Source organism: Mus caroli, chromosome 13 (assembly GCF_900094665.2).
Source record: "Mus caroli chromosome 13, CAROLI_EIJ_v1.1, whole genome shotgun sequence".
Classification (NCBI taxonomy): domain Eukaryota; kingdom Metazoa; phylum Chordata; class Mammalia; order Rodentia; family Muridae; genus Mus; species Mus caroli.
The window spans coordinates 35791280-35810617 of record NC_034582.1 but is presented as its reverse complement, the minus strand read 5'-3'; the positions used below and the strand labels follow the sequence as shown (position 1 = coordinate 35810617).

Genomic DNA, 19338 nt, shown 5'->3' with positions numbered 1-19338 from the left:
GAGAGAGAGAGAGAGAGAGAGAGAGAGAGAGAGAGAGAGACTGGGCCAGTTATGGGCTTTTGAAACCTCAAAGCCCCATCCCTTCCCAGTCACACATCCACTCCAACAAAGCCATACTTCCCAATCCTTCCCAAGTGGTTCCACTACCAAGCATTCAAACATGTGAGCCTATGGAGCCATTCTCATTCAAACTTCCACACTTGTCTATTGATCTTTGTCGTGTTTTTGGCTGTAATGAGCTATGACCCATCATCCTCTCAGTCCAGCTCATATGTTGAAGATTCTGGCTCCTCAACCTTCAGTGTGTGGCTGTATCTGGAGACCCTGTTTAGGGAATATTTGACATTGCCTAAACAAATAAGTAAAAATTAGCATTGTGTAGGAAATCAAGTGAACTTAGCTGTTGCTAGACAACAAAGTTGGGAATGCACTCAGCAATAGAGACCTTATCCAGCATACCCCATGTCAGGCCGAACAAAAGAAAGAAAGGCAAAGGAAAGAAAAAGAAACAATGGACAGGAATTCTAGGAAATAATCCACCGGATCCAATTTATGCGACCATCTACCCACTAGTGTGGGACTATCCACTGAGGCATGTTTGACCCACCACTGCCAACCCATTTAACTACAATGATGACTGACTTGGCAAGATAAGCCCACATAGTGATGTGGATATCATGGAGTAACCAGCCACTTTCTCATTGAATTTAAAGCCTACTTCACAGGAGGAAATATACCAGGCACTGCAAGTCTGGCTGGAGCTCAGCTTAGGCATCTATTATTTTGCTAAATGGACATAGTATCAAACTTCTTTCCAATTTATATCTCTATACTCATGAATTATTGAAGTTCTAAGACGTCCCCATAGGAATTTCTTTATACAGTGAATGGTTGTTAATGGGAGAAACTCACAACTGGTCACAATGCAGAGGAATGTTCTTTCATAAAAGGGACATCAAAGTATCCTCATCCATAAATGGGACATCACACCATGCCCCTTTCCTTCAAGGATCACATACTATTTGCAGAAGAGCGGATAGAGTCAGCAGTTGGAAAGGACTGTGATGAAACACAGGACACATCAGGATCACTGTTCTCGAAATGAACTGGCAATGGTTATGGTTGCCTTGTTAGAGCAACACAAGATCAAGATAAATCAACATCCTAGCAAGGATGGGGACAAGGCCTCGTAAGTCTCTGCCCATAGCTGAGGAGATACTGATGGCTGATGGCTACTGAAAAAAGGACTCTCTTTTCCTCAAGTCTGAATTTTTAAAAATACTTTCAGTCATTTGAATCTTCTCTCCCACAAATTATCTCTTTGCATACTTTTATTCTTATGGGATTAGTTCTCTTTTGTAATTGTTTTGTACATTTAAAAATTATGTTCTTATTAGCATACACTAATTATGCATAATAATATGTATCATTTGCTACATTGTATATGTGCACATAATAATATTCCTATCACAGTCACCTCCATGTTATCTTCTCTTGTCCACTCTTTTTTTTTTAATCCACCCATTTATTTTTGACAGTGCTGATAAAGGATTCCAGGCTCTTACACACAGTGAACAAGTGCCCTCTGAGCCACACCTCAGTCCACAGCTGCATTAAAAGCAGACATCTGTCATCATATGCATGGGTGCACCTGTTCTAGGAGTTGTCAGCTAAGTCTGTAAAGTTCACTGGTCACTCTGTGATTGCTGCTAGTCAGAAAAGCTGCTGGCAGGACAGTGGGAAGATAGCCTTTCTGCTTACGCTGTTCCACGTGGTAGGATCTTAGACCTCTGAGTGTACCTGTGCCCCAACACCCTAAGGGCTGTCTGGAGAAAACATGACTGGACATTGGCATCTTAGGCCAAGCAAAGGACAAAGGAGTGAGAAAGGACCTACAGCCCAGTAGTTTTAAGAATGTCCTCAATGGGCGGTTGCTGTGCTGGCCAGATTGGCTTGCAGCAGACTGAACGTCCTTAGCCTGTATCCCTTAGATCCAGCAGAGCTTATCCCCTTACCTGCAAGAGAAGACGCTTCTTGCTCCTTAAGGGAAGGTGCTGAGTGCCCTGGCTGAGACCAGCTATGCTCATTGTTAAGTGGTAGCTCAGGTGGTCAGCAGACAGACTCTGCAGCACTCTCCTCCATTCCAATGATGTTCTTCTTCCTCTGAATCTACACCCCTGACTTCTGCCCTGTATCTGACCAGTCTACCTCAACACACAGGTGCAGGATTAGGCCCTGGATGTTCAAGAGGACGTTCTAGCAGCTCACATGCCACAGACCTGTAGCCATGGCTCTGAGAAAGCTCACCAGAGACAGAGTCCCTGCTGTGCATAGACTTGACAGGCCTCATAACCCCATCCCAACTGCCACTGGATTGAGAAGTCACTGAAGGACAGGGTGCTGGTGACAGCAGTAGGATGGTGCTACGCATACTCTCTGCAGTGCTGTGGAGTGGCAGCGGGGGCACACCAGTCTAGAGAAATGCTCTTCCATTCCCATTTCAACATGCTGTAAAGCCTAATCGATGCCTGGGCATCCTGGATTGAACAATACTCTGCCTGTTGGACCCTGGTCCCCAGAAATTTCTCAGAAAGTTGTTTCAGAGAAACTCTTTACTGGACTCTGGAATGGTTTGAATTTTTGGGTGTCCCTGATTTTTTTGGGGGGGTGGTGGTCAAGAAACAGAACCTTTAAATCATTGTGTAGTGCGTGCCCCACCAGGATTTTGCCCTTCAACATTTCTGCCATTTCCTTCTCCACAACTTCAAACTCTGCTCCCTGCTTCAGGTTCTCAGGCTGGATCCCACTGACGGCTGTTCTATAGTCAGTCACTGACTCAGTTGGCTTGAAGTACTTGTCATAAACACACTCCCCATACTGGTTCACGATGGACACACTGGCTTCGATGATGACTTCTTCCCCTTTGGGGCCCACGCCTACCATCTCACAATCCAGGGCCAAGACTTTTGTCAGGCCGCTAAAGGCTTGTTTCTTCACCAGGGAGATGGTACTCTCGCTCTGCACAGCCTCTTCTGTACCGGCATGGCTGCCTCTGACCCTATGGCAGCTTCAGTATCATCTGCATCCACATCATCAAACCAGATGTCTCCCTCAGTGGGTGTGGGCTGATTCAAGATGACAGCTGCCTCCGTAGCTTTCCACTTAGGTTTGAGATCCCCTTGATGAGAAAAGATGTCACTATATGTCCTCCTCTTGGGTCCTTTCTACGGCTCTGTTCCAGAGGTATCTATGGGAGGTACTAGCATCTTCCTGTCCTTAGGTGGAGATGTAACAGAACCCCTAGTGGTCTTGTCTTTTTCTGACCACTTCTTGTCTCCCTTTGATTTATCTGAGGTCTCTTTTTCTGTTCTGCTGGATTATTTGGGGATGCATTTTGTCATCCATCTGAGAGACAAGAGGTTTTTCTGGGGCCTGTGACTTTTGTTTAAGCAGCTCTTGCAGCGCCTTCAAATTTTGAGAGAAGTTCTCTGGAGCCTTCGGAGGTCGGCCTGCCACAGCTGCAGGGAGGGCGGCTTCCCAGAGTCCCACTTCCTCCCAGTGCTTGGCTCTTCCTGAACTTCTTCTTGGCTTCCCTCCTAGCGAGCTTCCTGATAGACCCAGGTTGGGGCACCAGCGCGGTGGCCTTCCTCTTAATCTTCTGCTCTCTGTAGCCAGCCGGAGGCAGCAGGGAAGAGACTGACTCTGGCGATTGTGGAAGCACCCTCTCATCTACTCTCCTTAGGCTCAGTAATCCCCATCTTCTTTCCAGGCGATTCTTCTCTCATGCATTTATTTATTGATTATTTATTGATTGATTTTCATTATAATCGTTCACAGATAGAAGTGTGTACAGGATCATATGTTAGAAGGAGTTGTGAGCCACCCAGTGTGAGTACTGGGCACCCAACTCAGGTCCCCTGAAAGAGGAGCGGCCACTTTAACTGCCAAGGCATTGTCCTCAGACTCTGTTTGTAGCCTTTCAATCTGTCTCTTGTTACATACAATGTTTGCTTTCTGGCTACTATTTAAGCATGCTTACTAGGAGAGTATTACACATTTTGAACAAAGCTTTTCTTTTCTAATGTACACATTACCAAGCCTCTTTATGGCACACTGGTTTATATCTTGGTTGTCTATGACTTAGATTCTTAGATTCACCCTGAATAAAAAGTGTGACAACATAATTTATCCATGGGAACAGTATTTGTAATATAGTGTAATATATCCTGAACATTACCTGCTGAAGTTTTGTCAACTTTATTGTGTTCATAATTACACTCTCTATGAAATGCCTTGGGTTTCAGTTTTGTAAGTATCATTTATTTTGCTTCAATGATTTTATGCATGTATACAATGTATCCTGATCCTATTCACCTTAGTTTTCCCTCCTTCCCTCCTCTCTCCTACCACCCCTACCACCTCCCTCACCTCCCGCAAAAAAACCATTGCACTGATTTCAGTTAGCACTGCCGGCTAACTGAGTGATCTTGTTGGCTTGATCTTGTGTATGTCTTGTGCAGGTGACTATAGTTCATGAGTACAATAGTCATGGCATGTCCAGCACATGACATTTCATACATTTAATACATAGTATTCCTCTATGGGTCTTCTGTTGTAGTTCGTTTGTTTTTTCTTTTCTTTTCTTCCTGTCCTTGGACATGTTTGCAGGGTTTTCATTATTCAATGCATGGCTTTCCTTTCTAATAGTGACCAAGTTCTAGGCCATGCCATATTTGTTTAGCTAGTTTACTGAATGTGTAGAAAGTTAGCTTAAATACAAAAATACTTTACCCTGATATTTCAGAAATTCATAATTAATGAATATATATGACTAAAGCATATTTATTATCTATACTAGGTTTAGTATATATTGAGTATACTTTTTGCATTTTTAAAAAACTTACAAAGAGATATCTGATTTGCAGACTCTCCCTTCTTCATAGATACATAACTTCCCCACCAGAGCAATAGCAATAGTTACTATTGATGAAGCACAGATACAAATCATTATCACCCAAAGACCTCAGGTTAACTAGGAATCACTTTTGATTTGTGTTTTATTTCTTTAAGTGTAGGCAAGAAAACAGTAATGTGCTCACCCTTAATGTGTGATTTTTCCTGAGGAAATATGGCCATCCATTCACCCTAGATGGAGCACAGAGACACGCCAAAGAAATGATCTTTCACAGCTCTACTTAACCAATGCATTTCTTGGAGTTATTTAAGGAGCATCGGTCACTCAAAGACAGTTGCACCAGCAAAGGTTCACCCCTGCATGGGTGATGACTTGGAAAAGCTCCAAGGAGCTTCCGGCACAATCTGCAGGCAGCTCCACTCTGGAAGAGTCTCCTCTTTGATAATTGTTTACGGTTTATATAACTTTGTCCTCATGAATCTGGCAACTCTCAGAGTTCCCAGGGCTTTCTGTGTGCTAGGCAAGCACTCTACCGGCTGAAAGACATTCTGAGTTAGCCCTTCTTAACTAATTTCTTTTAGCACTAGATAAATGTTCCATTTACAGTGTGCCACAGATTTTTATTTATTCACCCATGGAAAAAAATGTCTTGATTGTTCTCACATCTTGGTAATTATGAAAATCTGTTTAGCTGTGCATGGTGGTGTGGTTTTATAAATTTCAACACTTAAGGTCTAGCCTGGGCAACATAGTGAGTTCTGGGTCAACCTGGACTACACAGTGAGACTTTTCTCTTAAAAAGCCTCACTTCTCCCAACCCCCTACCCCTGCCCATTAAACAATCCACCAAACAAGACTAAGTAAAGCTATTTTAAACTGATATGTTGGTATCTGAGTAGATGAAGTGTTCTGGGTCCTTTCTCCAGTCGCTTTACTGACTGTGAAGAGATGCTTATCTTCTTCTTTAATATTTCAGTTCTCTTATGGACCATATTTTCAATCAATTTATCCCATTGTCACATCAACTTTATTGCTGTCTTAAGGAACACTTGATAAAATTACTAAAAGAAAATTTGTATTATTTATTGAAACAACCCAGTGTAACATTTCAGTTCATACACTGTTCATAACATAAACTTTGTTTTGAACCCTTTGCTATTTTAACAACCATAATACTTCCTTATTAATTTGTTTAAGTTCACTTAAACATGCGAAGTGTCCCCAAATTCAGTGTATATTTGAAAACCCTCAACTAAGATTTTCCTGGGCACTGGGGCATGCAAAAAGCCTTCTTGATGTAGACTTTAATCTCTGAGTTTGTGTGTAGATTTGTGGGAAAAATTATAGTCTAAAATAATTTCTTAAATATCTCTCAAAGGTAGATCTTGGTATCCTATATATCAAAACTTTACATATCTCCTGACTTGGGCTAAGTTTATTTACTAAAGTGTAATAAGGACACAGATTTACTTTAGGCATGTAATCTACATGCTACGGATGCATAATTTGTTGAAGGTGATGATGAGGATAATGAGAGGTGATAAAGACCAAGCACATATATGAATGAGGAATAGGGACAGGGATGGGAAGAGAGAGACAGGAGACAGGAACTGGGAAAGAGAGATGGAGAGAAGGGGGCAGGAAGAAAGGGGAAGAAAATATGAGTAGAGCAGCCTGGGTTTATATACAAGGCAGGTCTGAAGTATTCTGGAAAATGGCAGTTGACCATTCTTAGAAATCACAGTTGAGAGCTTTCCTCTGTAATAAAACTCGTGCTCACCCACTGCAGAAGAAACTATAAACATTTCAGTTTTATCGGGTGTAAAACCATTATAGAGGTGCTGTTCTGCACTGGATGTGGTTCACAGCCTGGGCTGCTCGCTGGAGCACAGATGTCTTCCCACCCAGGATGAACCGGAGACAGGTAGAGCAGAAATCCACCAGCCTCACTTCGGAAGTAGAGGTCCCCTTAAGACCTAGAACCCATCATGCCTGGGAAGACTCTCTCTCTACCGGACCGGAAGTGGTGAAGATGCCATGCAAGGGAAGCGTGGGAATAAGCATCCCATCGGCATGTTTGTCAGTGATGTTTGCTAACAGGCACATTAAGGTAGATGCTGTTACCTCCAGAAAAGCTGTCTTCTGGGGATCCTTATCATAATTTTATTTTAAATTCGAACAGCTGTTGTTTAACTACCACAGACCACAATTTATCTACCGCTCGCGGCCATAAACTTAGCTTTAATGCACTCTGTTTCTTTTCTTCCCTCTGTATTTGATTTAATTTCCGTGCGTCTGACACTCACATGCTATATACCATTTGCATATTTCAATATGTGCTCTTGCAGATCCCAGAAGTACTCAGGTGTTCAAAGTGGAAGAATAAATAGAAACGGAAGCTCCTGCGACAAACTGCAAACGGAAGGAGAACTTGGGCTTTGATTTGCTTTCCTGTAGAATATTTTGAACAAAAAGAGCATATTCAGAATAATAAGAGCTATTTCAGGGCAAAAAAGCAACCCCCAGGGTTATTCATTCATTCATACATATATATATATATATATATATATATATAATTTTTTCTTTTACAGATTATTTTTCTGAACTGAGCCCTTGGGGCTTATCAGGCAGGATCTGAGAGACAGCTTCAGCTTTATTTAAGACATCAATGTATGTGGCCATATCCATAATCTGTTTTTTTATTTTTCTAAAATTTATATGCATCATTCTTTTATTTGTAGGATTTTTTAAAAAAATGAGGTTTTAGTTTGCAAACAAAAGAAAACTCTGGAGAGAGTAGTCAGAAAAAAAAAGCACTCTTGGGCAAACTTTGTCAAAGGTCCCTCGTGGGCTGTCGTGTAACATTTATCCAAGGCACTTTGTCAGACAGGCCATGAACTACCCCAGAACTTGAGCCGTCGCTGGATGGAAAATCAATTTTGGTCAGGGTTAGATGGACCCAAGATTTGTACTTCGGTTCTTAACTACACCATCTAAAAACTTCCAAGCAGAGGTCAGAGGAGTACCAAGGCTTTTCCTTTGCTTAGCTCCGTGGCTTGGTGGCAGAGATTCCTGACGAAGATGGAGAATCCCAGTTTCTGTCTCCTTTACGTTTTCTGAGGTGACAGCTGTGCTTAACTCTTGGCTTTCAAAATTATTTGGTGACCTTTAGGCAGCGGCGGTCCTCATATTCTTACTTGAAGTCAAGTTCAGGAAAGGAGTGGGGTACGTTCATTATGGCAGCCAAGCACGGCAAATAGAATTGCTAAGGAGACTAACTCTATACATATTAGCTAAAATCACCGCCACACAGAAGCCCTGCGGGTGGAACCACAGAGACCCCGTGGGCTTGATATCTGAACGTGTACAGCTGATGGGGGCAGTCGAAAGAGGAAAGGAGAAAGATTGGGAGGAAGTACAGGGGCTTCCCTAGTGCATCTGATTTTGCAAATGAAGACACCTTTTAATACGGAGGAGACTTGTACCTTAGAAGGCTCACTGCTTTTAGTTGACCCCGGAATTAGAAATGATCAAAAAGGGAATTTGTTATTTTTCAGGAAGTCTGTTGCTCTAGGTTTCCTGGGAGCCTTTGACTGTGAGAATTATGAACTGATTTCCCAATTGAGGAGGGCTCTGCAGTCATTATACTGACCTTTCCTTTGGTCAGTTTAGGAGTACGGGGCTGAATAAACAAACATCATTACACCTTCCTGCGAGAGCCAAAGAAAGTCATCTCAGACCTTCTGGGATGCAAGACAATCTCCTTGCCCTTCCCTTTTTCCTGAACAGCCCTAAGGTGCTTGACTCAGAAAGTTAGGGGACCGCAGAGCAGGACTTGGGGTGTGGCTTGTGGATGGGGTCACTGTTCGTGGATATGGGCTGCATCTTGTGAAAGTACTTGATTTGGCAATGATGTCATCTCTCTCCCAGGAGGGTTGTAAGCGGGTAAGGGGGATTCTGGCCTTATTTAATCTATTTTTGAATATAGCCTAAGAGCTATCCCATGGTCCCTTGAGGAGATTGCTCATTATAGAATGAAGGCACTCACCCTTGAACTCCTCACAGTGGTTTGACTGACTGAAGGATCATTCTTTGATGCTTCACTAAGATGATTCATCTCTAAGTTGATTTTGGTCCACTGATCATTAAGACTACTTAAAAATGGAAAACTTAATGCTTTCTAGTTTTTTGATAAGATAGAAAACTTCAGTATTTTTAGTAGGAAGACAGATATTTATATGGGATAAAAACGGCTTGTATTCTTTTTTGATTTGGATACAAATTTTCATTACGTAGCCCAGGCCATTCAACCTTCTGTTTTCTGGGTGCTGGGATTATGGTGTGTACCATGATCTCTGGTCTGTTTTAAATTTTAATGGAATTTGGTATATATTGCGTATATATTTATATACATTCTCTTATGCTCTTTCTGGAGCTTTTCAGAGAAAGCTTTCAAGATTTGAAGATCATTATGTATATTTTGTTGATATACAGACAATTTCAAGAATAAAAAGGAATATCTTCCTGACTAAGTTAGTTTATGTATATATAGTGATGAGAGAGGGAGAGAGAGAGAGAGACAGAGAGAGAGAGACAGAGAGAGACAGAGAGAGACAGAGACAGAGAGAGACAGAGAGAGAGAATATAAGAATTTTTGATGTGAAGAAGATGAACTGTATTAGACATTAATGAATTAATTTTTAGCAGTATTAGAAATTAATATAGATCAAGATCCGATTAATTTGGTAGTAGCTATTAGAGAAGTCTTCATGACAGCTGAGATGAATAGGCCAGCCATATCCTTTGACTAAAGGAAGTACTGTTTTATTCTCAGTCAAGAACTACAAAGGACCCACGAACAAACTTATAAAAGATTGGCCTGGTTTCATAAATATTGGTAGAAGATACAAGGCTCTTAGATAGAAATAAAGGATTTTGTAACCCTGGGACTTCCTGAACCCTAATTCTCAGAGAAACATGAAGGTGGCCAAGTGACATTTGCACGTACTAAGGGTCACACAGTGGAAGAACCCTAAGCTTCTGTATCCTGAAGAGAGATGCCATCCCTCGTTCACTGAGCCATAAACTCCATGCTCCCAAGCGAGACACCGTCTCTCAAAGTTGTTTGCTGCACAGACGATGTGAAGCAAAGGCAGTTAGGTGCAGAAACTTCAGGCACATAGAAGGTTGTTTTCTAAAAATATGTGTCTTAGTCAGGGTTTTACTGCTGTGAACAGACACCATGACCAAGGCAACTCTTAAAAGGACAACATTTAATTGGGGCTGGCTTACAGGTTCAGAGGTTCAGTCCATTATCATCAAGGAGCGAGCATAGCAGCATCCAGGCAGGCATGGTGCAGGAAGATCTGAAAGGTGCACATCTTCATCTGCAGACCTCTAAGAAAAGAATGACTTCTAGGCAGCTAGGACTAGGGTCTTAAAACCCACGCCCACAGTGACACACCTGCTCCAACAAGGCCACACCTCCTAATAGTGCCACTCCCTGGCCCAAGCATATACAAACCATCACAATATGCAATCCCTACTTATAAACTATCCAGGTTTATAGTAAATTTAGCTACGAATACTCACTCTATTTCATCTTCCACACTGACTAATAGGACCCACATAGGCTAGGTCCAAATCCATTCGGTTTTTCTCATTCATAATTTAAAGGCTTGAGAGATGGCTTAGCAGTTAGAGTACTTGTTATAGCTCTAGAGGTCCTGAGTTTAGTACCCTTGTTTAGTAACTCAAGTTCCAGGGAATCCTATGCCTTATTCTGTCCTATTCAGGAGCATGCAATCACATACACACGATCTTACACTGACACACACACAAGCATATGATGAAAACCATTTTTAAATTTAAACTTTATGCCATCCCCAACAGACTCTAAGCAGCAGCATAAGGCCAGTCTGTGATATGAACTCCATTGAGATTTCAAAGGATCCAGACTCCATACGACAAGCAAATCAGGAACCACTGAATTCTGTTACAGAAAACCAGGTAGCGTTCATGCTGGTTTCCACATGGTGAGCCTCATCTAAGGACGTCATTACATCTGCAGCAGAATGGGCTAAAGATATGCACATGCCCTTTAATGATGATGTCTCATGCAATTCTGACATGCATGGTGGTCCTGGCCATTAAGTTTCTGTTGGCATACATGGTTTCCCAAGCCAAGATACTAATGATAACATCAAAGTTAGATTAGCTTCTGACCTTCTAATTGAACAAGTTTTACCGCAGTGATAACTGGCTGAAGAGTATAAGTAACAGATTGGTTACCTTTCGGGAAGGTTCCTCAGAATAATCAAGAGTAACGTCTTCGGAGAACGCCCCCAATCTTCTGAAGGGCATAATCCATGGTATCAATTCATTAAACATAGGAACCTATGACTTCCTTTCTTTCCATGTCCCTGATATGTTACAAGTTACCTTGTTTTCAGAATGGGCAATGGGATGGGGGTCAACTCTCTACCTGCTTCCAGATATAGTATCTCTAGAAAGAAAATACTGTTTACCCTTTCATGGGTTCCTACCTTGGAACTCTATCAGATTGGGAACACAGATGGACAGTCCTTTTAATAGCTTTCTGGCCTCAGGAGCCTGGCCTTTTCACTTGGCTTAAGAACCAAGTTTTTTTTTTTTTTTTTTTTTTTAGAGGGATTGCCTGAGGACTGTGAATTCAGCCTGTTCTGTTTGTTCCTAGCACCAGTCAAGTGTCATGAGTTTGTCCCTTGGAATGATTGATCTGCAGCTGTGGAGATGTGGGTTGGAATGACAACAGGATGAGGCGGGAGGTTCTGCAGGAGCCATCACCTTCTCTGATGCTTCTCCTTGAATCCTCAAGGGAAAGGATGACCAACTCAAAGAGGCAGAGACTGACAGACCCAGCAGCTTTGGAGAGCTACCTCATGGTTGTTTTTCTTGGTGAATCTTACTCTGTGGGGAGCTCTGAAAGGCAGAAATGATCAGTGTTCATTGCTCTTTTCAGCCTCTCAGCACCTCAGTTACCCTCCCTAGACATCAGTTTATTGGTCAACATCTACCAACACAACCTTGGTGCTGCCCATCTGAAGATGAACTTTTCCATCTATTCCTATCATCCTTCACTAAGCCTACATTTAAGACGTTTTATTATATTTTTACTTATTTGTATGTCTGTGTGTGCGTGAGTGTGTGTGTGTGTGTGTGTGTGTGCTTGTGTGAGCACTTCATGTGCACACGTACAGAACAGAGAACAACTTGCAGGAGTCCACTTTCTTTTTCCTCCATATGGTTCCCGGGGATAGAACTCAGATCATCAGGTTTCTTGGCAAGGGTCTTTGCCCGCTGAACCATCTTGCCTATGCTTTTTGTTTGGAAAATTTTTGCACAAACAGACAAGGTATTTTAATAAAGCGTACAGGAGCCCATTCGATCCTATTTAACCCACCTGGGCCACCATAAATGTACTCAGCCAGCAATGAGCTTAATCACAGAGTCATAATCTTTTTAGGTAGAGTCTATGTCACTCCAACATGAGATCCAAGTGGTGAAATCAATGAAAATTGACCCTCATCCCCTATTCTGGCTGTACTGAAATCTCCAGAGTTTGTATTTGCTATTAAAGAAAAGAAAAGGAAACATAATTTCTAGTAGTACAGGGAGAAAGTACATCTATAACCCTATGTCACCTCTATGGTTTGACCATTTCTCCTGTAACATCAGAGAAAAGATTTTGCTTTTATGAGACATTGAAGTACTCCAAATCATCAGTAAATTTTTTAGAGTTGAGCCTAGTGAATTTGTGTCACTCTTTAAAATGGGGACATTTTGTCCGCCAACCACTTTCAGGAACCTAATTCTACAGAGGTGGGCAAAATCATGTTTCAGCCTTGAAGGAAGGCTACTTGAGTTGGTGGATATTCCTGTGAATCTTTTAATGTATGACTTCTAAGATATCTGGATTATTTGCAAACAAATGACTCCAATGGAAACATCCTCTCCTTTATTACATTACATGAGTTTTAAGCCAGTGGCTTGGGTGGAGCTAGGGATGGCTCTGCTCTGTGCATCTCTCATTGACCCTCTCAAAGCCATACAACAATCTTGAGTTGTTCTTTGCACAGTAGTGGCAGAGATATAAATGACCAGTTTGACATGTGTGGGATACCTGATAGCTAGAGTATCATCATATTTCCTTATCTCGTTATCAAAGGAAATATTTATCTGAGCTGACATGCAAAGGAGAGACTCCCAAAGAGTGTCAACACAGGGCTGGAGAACTTGAGCTCTCGACACAGTTTGTCATACATGTTAACAGAACAATGTCTATAGACACAGCTCACTCACTGTGTGCGGCTCTTTCCCCACATGCTGTGTTTTTAGACTTGGTGCTAACCCATCTAAACAAGTTCTCCCTCCTACTATTTATATCTTTGTTTAATCTAATCTGGTTGAGGCTATGCTAGATTTAGTGACTGACCTCTGAGGAAAAAAAGTAACCTAAGATTATGTTGTAAAACACATGGCTTTGGTTTTGCTCTCCCTTCTCCCCTCTCTCTCTGGCCATTTTTAGCTAGCATTTTCTGAAGTCACCTGCTATATTGTACTTGGCTTATGGAGAGATGGACAAGGGCAGAGATCATTAGCACTTCCAGGAAAATTCCAACCAAAAAACAATCCCTAAGTCTATGTGTCCCAAGCACATGCAAGTTTTGAAATGGACCATATCCCAGTCACAGATGATTCTATGCCTGGCAGACACCTTGACTACAGCTTGCCAGAGACACTGGAGTCTCTATAAGCCATGTCTCTATATGCCATGACCAACAGAAACATTCAGACAATAAATAATGTTTGTTGAAGCTCTTAGCATCTAGGCAATATATTACAGAATAGTTGATAATGGATACCAAGATCTCACAGGGCTGAAGCAAGTTTTGCTATGTTAGTTTCTTGTTTATATGTGTTTCTGCACACATGCAGTGGTATATATATATATGTGGAGGTCAAGAGAACGACTCTTGGGAATGCGTTCTCTCTCCTTCTTTCTCCCAGGTGGATCCTGGCTGGGAATAGAACTCAAGTTACCAGCTTTGTTCATTAGTGATCTTACTGGCCCAGCAGGTTCAACCTCCCCTCTGTGCAGGACTTTGGGGAAGTGCATGTTGTTGGCTTTCAATGAGATCTGCAGTCAGGGCTATCCTTTCTCAGAGTTTAGCTTGATTTGGCATCTTTTCTTTATGCTGTGTTGGATGCCTGTTGTCTTCTTAAAGAAAGAGCTGAGCTTTTAAGAAAGGATTAGTAAAGAACAAATTCAGAGTTGGTTTTTATCTCACTGAGTTTGGGTGGCTTTTCCCCTGCCCTTACAGAAACAAAAGTAATAATCTGACTTTGGACTTTGGACTTTGATCTCCTGTACAGGGTCAGAGAGCTCCAGCTGTAGACTTGTGTTAGAATCATTTGACTCTGGCCTACCAGTTTATTGAACAAATCACATCAATTTTGTGTGGTCCTGCTTTGGCCCAGCATCTGTTCTGGTTTGAGATAGTCTACTTAAGAAGTAGTAACTCTTGCCATACCTCGGACTGTGGACATCAGGTTATTCATGATCAGCTCTGTTATTCACTGTTGGATGATTTCAGAAAACTGTCCTCATTGACTTTATTTCCCTTGTCCCTGCATACTTTACAGTCCTGAGATCTGATGCTATTCATCATAAGACTCGATGGCGTAATCAGTCTCTGGGGCTTCACATAGTACCTGCCAGATGGTTAGCACTCAATAAATGTTAACTACAAGGAGTCCCGGCACATTCCTTGAATATTTAGTTATTAATTGTCTGTTATTTTGCTAGATAACAGAGTCACTAAAATGAATTTAAATATTCATCTTCTAAGGAAAGTACAACCTTGCAAATGAAAGGCCATTTGTATAGCACCATGGCTTCCAAACATTGTCCTGTCCTTTACTTATATCCACCAGTAATCCCATCCTTGGAGAATTATTCTTGGTATTTTGCCTGGCATTCTGGTTACTCACAGACCAGAAATCTTTTATATCCCTAGGTCCTTCCAGGAAATAGTCACATACAAAACCTGCCTCAGTCTTCCTTCTGGAATGCTTTTAGAAGATTTTCAGTGTATTGCTTTCTGTCTTTTATGCCGTGATGGTGATGGTGATGATGATGATGAATGGATAAAGCAGAAGCATTTTCATTAGTCAGTTGTTTATAGCACAAAATTATTGCTCCCACTGTTTCCTTTTCTGGCTTCCAATTGGCCAAAACCAATAGTCCAAGTTCTGAAACAGTTTGGCTACAATTTTAGATCAAATCTAGACTCTAGGTGAGTACCTAAAGGGTTCCCTCATAGCTAGCGGGTGCCTTCCTTAGGCTGTTCCACATGTGGCATGAATAGAGTATTAAAGGGTAGAATAGAATGTCGAGTGAGAAGCAGACAGGAACAGCCTGGTGATGAAGGGGAGGATGGAGTGAGAGGACTGCCCATTGCATCTATTCTGAGAATGAAGGGAAGAGAGTGGCTTCCATGCTGAGGGGAGCTGCTTTGATACACACTAGAAAAATATCAGGCAAACACCTGGCTCCCTGTCTTAGTTAGGGTTTTACTGCTGTGGACAGACACCATGACCAGGGCAGCTCTCATAAGGACAACATTTAAATGGGTCTGGCTTACAGGTTCAGAGGTTCAGTCCATTATCATCAAGGCAGGAACATGGCAGCATTCAGGCAGGCATGGTGCAGAAGGAGCTGAGAGTTCTACATCTTCATCTGAAGGCTGCTAGGAGAATACTGGCTTCCAGGCAGCTAGGATAAGGGTTTTAAAGTCCACACCTACAGTGACACACCTACTCCAACAAGGCCATACCTACTCTAACTACACCTACTCCAACAGGGCCACATCTTCTAATAGTGTCACTCCCTGGGCCAAGCATATGCAAACCATGACAACCCCCATTTAGTTTTCCTGACAGATTCATTTTCAGAGGGGAAGCTGTTAAGCCTACTGACCACATTGCCAAAAGCCCAAGTAAGAACAGTGTCTCTTGGTCCATGTTCTCCAAAATGAGATGATTTAGCAAGCATAGAGCACAATGAAAGTAACAGTACTACCAGGGTGGACTGCTCTGATTTTCAGACCCAGGGGAGTGTTACGCAGGAAGCAGGACTGAGCCGGTGAGTTTTCAGAGCTTCTGGCCAGAAGCTGGGAGGCCTGGCGACTGTAGCTCCTTCATGTTGCTGTTCATTTGTGTGGCCCTTGATGCTGTCTGGCACGTTTCGTTAGTGTTTTTCCCCTTATTAAATATGAAAATCATGTCAAAGGTAAGTGTCAAGAGAGTATGAAATTACCCTTCTTATCTTCCATCCATTCATCACTTGATAAATGGAGAGACGCTGCTGCCAAAATAACCGAATGAATAATTTATATGTGACTGATGCGTCTCGCATGTTGTTGCAGGCAGAAAATGGTGGGACATCAATAATCAAAATAAGTTGGATTAATTTAGCATTATTTCACTATTGATATTTTTATCTTGATGCTGCCAACTACAAGTCTGTGACTAGGAAAGCCTCCTTCCTGCCATGTGGGAGCTCGTTGTGGGGTAGGAGTGGAGAGGAAGGAGCCACACCCCCACTTTAAAGGTTCTATACCTCTTATAAAAAATATTGCTAGCTGTAGTAACATGGGATTTGAGTCTACATTCTTTCTCTTCCTCCTGTGTGTTTGCTCGTTGTACTTACACCAAGAATGTAAAATTTCCTTTGATTTCAGGAAGCCTCACATCAGCACTGAATTGTGTGTGTGTGTGTGTGTGTGTGTGTGTGTGTGTGTGCATATAACGTATTTGGATGCCAGAGGGTAACACTTGGTGTCTTCCTCAATCACCTCTCCGTTTTTGTTTAGATGGCCTCTCACTGTTTTTGGGGCTCACTGAGTCTGCTCGGCCAGCTGGTCACTGAGCCCCAGGGACCCTCCTGTTTTTGCCTCCCTGGTACTGGTATTACAGATGCATACCACCATCCCTGACATTTTATGTGAGCTCCAGGATTTGAACTCAGGTCCCCATGCATGTAGGACAGGTACCTTACTCAATGGAGCCATCTCTCAAGCCCCTCGAGCCTGAATTTTAACATTTCTGTAGGTCATCTTTCCCCCCCATCTTCTTAAGTTACATTAAACCACTGTTACTGTTGGCAGTTTGGCTTCTTTAGCCACTCACCACTGCCACCGCCACCACCATCATCACCATCATTATATTTATATTTGCACACACAATGTGGGTATACATGACACAGCATACAAATGGATGTCAGAGGTCATTTTTTTATGGAATCAGCTCTTTCCTTCTACCATATGGGTTTGAGGCATCAAACTCCTATTGACAACTTGTTCAGTAAATGTTTTTACTCTCTGAGCCGGCCAGCCAGTCTAGCCAGACATTTAAAACTTCTTGTTAAAATGAAATACTTTTAAAATTCTATGGGGCCAGAGAGATGACTCAGAGATTAAGAGAGATTGCTGCTCTTTCAGAGGACTGGAGTTTGGTCCCCAGGGCCTGTGTAGAGTGACTCAATGCTGCGTAGCCTTCGGCTCCAAACGACCCAATGCCTCTTTGAGAGTTGCACCTGTGTGCATGTGCACGCACGCACGCGAGTGTGTGCGCGCATGCACACACACACACACACACACACACACACACACACACACACACACACACTCACAGTGTTTAAAAAGTAAAACATAAAATGGAAAAGTTCTATGACATTGCAGTCTGGGTTACTTGAAAGGGTATACTTCCTGCCTCCGTCCCTCCTATACAGTGCTGACTGAGAGCGCAGCCTACCAGCTCTGCTCCATCTGAGTGAGGGATCAGCAGATTACTGACCAGGAAGAAGACATTGGTGATGGGACTTGACTGCAGGGACAGAAAAGGGACAGTGTGTCCCCCCAACCCCCAAGCCAGGTGTAAAGTGTAGCCCCTGGCACTCTGCTTGGATTTGGAGATCTCAACTGGAATTTGCTTTCTTGGATGGTTAAACAGCTGCAAATTCCAGGAAACACTAACAACGAGTAAAGGGTCATGTGACCACTTCTTGATTCAGTCTGGTATTGTTTTGGCTAAACAATAAAAAAAGTTATCTGTCTATCTATCTAACTATCATCTATCTATCTATCTATCTATCTATCTATCTATCTATCTATCTATCTATCTATCTATCTATCATAGATTGCAGTTACTTATCTATCCGTGTACATGTGTGTGTTTTGGGGGATGTGGGTGGGATGCCGGTAGAGATGAAAGGATAATTTGTGGGTGCAGGGATAACCCACTCAGGACTGATATGATTCTTAAAGGGAGATCACTTCATGAATAAAAAATTTTAAAAACTCCAGCCTCAACAAATCTAGAGGCCCTCTTCTTTGCCTACCGGTGGTCTGAAGGGCCTTGCCTGGGGCCCCCCAACTCCACTGCAGGAGAACAGGGACAGCTATCATGTCTCCCAACATCAGGATGGGCTGGCCCTCCCAGTCCTACCCTGCCTGCGCTCCAAGTAAACCCAGAAACAATCCCTGGCCTCCCAAGGCTCCAGGGCTCCCCAGCCAGGCAGTTATCAGCAGCTCTGCAGTTAGCTTACTGCTGTGACCGAAGGGAGGTCGCTGGGATGAAGGGTAGTCCCCTCCCGGGGCCCAGGGCTGATCTGCAGAATTGGCCCAGACCCTGGAACTTCACAGACAGAGTGGCAGAAGGCTCTCTTGTTTGGGCATTTGTTACCCGGAGCAAAATGTGCAGAGAAAGAAGATAATGAAGTAGTGGGCTAATTCAGTACTATCCAGCTGGCTGAGCCAGAGGGGCTGGCTGCCGAACCTGAGCTGGCTGCCGAAGATTTTTCTGTTAGCCATTTTCCCTGAGCACCTCGAGACAAAACACAGGCTGCAAGATCAAAAGGCAGAGGTATCAATAATAAAGAAGGGGGTGGGGTGGGGGTGAAGAGAAAGGGAGAGATGGAGTGGGCTTTCCTCTGTTTTGAAGAAAGTTATTATTCCCCCTGCGTCTGAGTTCCAAGTTAACTCCTTTCCTGTCTTTGGACCTTCACAGTCTGAATCAACTTTCTGTTAATGAATTCTAGGTTTTGCTTTATTTACTTTTACTTTTTAAAAATTTGTATGCTTCCCAGTGCTTTTTGTCACAACAAAACCCAACAGATTTGTTTTTCCCCCCATACAGAAACATATACAGTACTCGTGATAAAGATGAAGGTGTGCTCTGGACAAAGACTGTGACACGAGACTGTGGGAAGCCAGATGTTTACGGTCCCGTCCTTCTGTACCTGCTAACAGTAGGTCATGACCTACTCCCCTCCCCCACTAGACACCATATGCAATAAATATTATATCTTGTGTGATAAAATA

At 42.6% G+C, this 19338-nt stretch overlaps 1 pseudogene; it reads right to left on the bottom strand.

Annotated features, from left to right (window-relative positions):
- Window positions 1-2423: 2423 nt before the first annotated feature.
- On the bottom strand, window positions 2424-12262 carry LOC110308501 (annotated as a pseudogene).
- Window positions 12263-19338: the final 7076 nt, after the last annotated feature.